This window comes from Capsicum annuum, chromosome 3 (assembly GCF_002878395.1).
Source record: "Capsicum annuum cultivar UCD-10X-F1 chromosome 3, UCD10Xv1.1, whole genome shotgun sequence".
NCBI classification, from domain to species: domain Eukaryota; kingdom Viridiplantae; phylum Streptophyta; class Magnoliopsida; order Solanales; family Solanaceae; genus Capsicum; species Capsicum annuum.
In genome coordinates this window covers 267,762,820-267,764,924 of record NC_061113.1, presented here as the reverse complement: position 1 = coordinate 267,764,924, position 2,105 = coordinate 267,762,820, and positions in this window count along the sequence as shown.

The following is a 2,105-nucleotide window of genomic DNA, read 5'->3' as shown; positions in this document are numbered from 1 at the left end:
ATACGGTGCGAGACATCCTCGTCAATCTCACCGTTACTCTGGATCACGGACCCGAGATACTTGAACTTGTCCCTCTTACATACCTCTTGTGCTTCCAGCTTTACTACTACCTCATTCTCTCGCCTCACGTCATTAAACTTACATTCCACATACTCTGTCTTGCTTCTGCTCACCCTGAACCCTTTAGACTCAAGAGTTTGCCTCCACATCTCTAATTTGTCATTTACACCCCCTCGAGTCTCATCTATCAGAACTACATCGTCTGCAAAGAGCATACACCACGGCACCTCCCCTTGAATACGCCGCGTCAACACATCCATTACTAATGCAAACAAAAAGGGACTAAGAGTAGATCCCTGATGCAATCCTGTCCGGACAGTGAAATGCTCTGAGTCTCCTCCCGCCGTCCTCACCTGGGTTTTCGCTCCCTCATACATATCCTTAATTACTCTGATATATGCCTGCGGTACTCCCCTCACCTCCAAGCATCTCCACAGCACCTCCCTGGGGACTTTGTCGTAAGCCTTTTCCAGGTCGATAAACACCATGTGCAGATCCTTCTTCCTTTCCCTATACTGCTCCACCAACCTCCGTACCAGGTGGATTGCCTCCGTCGTCGAGCGGCCGGGCATAAATCCGAACTGGTTTTCCGAGATGGACACTATCCGTCTCAGCCTCACCTCGACCACTCTCTCTCAGATCTTCATAGAGTGACTCAATAACTTAATCCCCCTATAGTTATTGCAACTCTGAATGTCCCCCTTATTCTTATAGAGAGGGATCATGGTACTCCACCTCCACGCCTCGGGCATCTTTGCCGTCCTGAAAATTTCATTAAACAATCCAGTCAACCACCTTACCCCAGCCTCTCCAACGAACTTCCAAAACTCCACCGGTATCTCATCCGGCCCCGTCGCCCTACCCCTACGCATCCTGCGGACTGCCTGTCTAACCTCTTCTACCTTAAAACGTCTACAATAGCTAAAATCCCGACACTCCTCTGAGTGCTCCAGTTCCCCTAATACAATAGCTCTGTCCCCCTCGTCATTCAAGAGCCTATGAAAGTACAACTGCCATCTCTTCTTTATGTGGCCGTCCTCCACCAACACTCTACCGTCCTCCCCCTTAATGCACCTCACCTGATCGAGGTCACGACCCTTCCTCTCCCTAGCCTTAGCGAGTCTAAACAACTTTTTCTCCCCTCCTTTCCCCTGTAACCCTGCATACAGGCTCTCAAAAGCGGCCGTCTTAGCTGTCGTGACCGCTGACTTCGCCTCCTTCCTCGCTAGCTTGTACTCTTTCCTGTTTACCCGCTTCTCTTCTTCGTCCTTACTTTCCACCAACTTAGCATACGCCTCTTTCTTGGTCTCCACTTTCTTCTCCACCTCTTCATTCCACCACCAATCCCCCCGATGGTGTCCGGCCCGGCCCCTAGAAACACCCAACACCTCCCTTGCATTCTCCCTGATGCACCTTGCCGCCCTGTCCCACATACTATCCACGTCCCCCCTACACTCCCACACCCCCTTTCCCGCCACCCTCTTCCCTATCTCCCACGCATTCACTGGCGTCAAGCCGCCCCACTTGATTCTCGGTCTACACTCCTTACTCCTCCTCTTTCTATTCTTCTTTATACCCAAATCCATAATCAAAAGCCTATGTTGGGTCGAGAGATTCTCACTCGGGATGACTTTACAGTCCTTACACAACGCCCTATCCCCTTTCCTAAGCAACAAAAAGTCAATCTGGGTCCTGGCTATCGCGCTCCGAAAAGTGATCAGGTGCTCGTCCTTCTTCGGGAAGCCCGAGTTCACCACCACCAGCCCAAAGGCCCTCGCAAACTCCAATAGGGTCGCCCCCTCTTCATTTCTCTCTCCAAAACCAAAACCCCCATGCACATCCCCAAAGCCTCCCGGTAGCGCCCCGATGTGCCCGTTGAAATCCCCTGCTACAACAATCTTCTCCGAACTGGGCACGCCTCTCACCACCTCCTCCAAAGCCTCCCAGAACCGCATCTTCTCCTCCCCCTCCGCTCCCACTTGCGGCGCATAAGCACTACACACATTCAGGGTAAACCCCCGAATGACCAACTTAATAGTCATCAA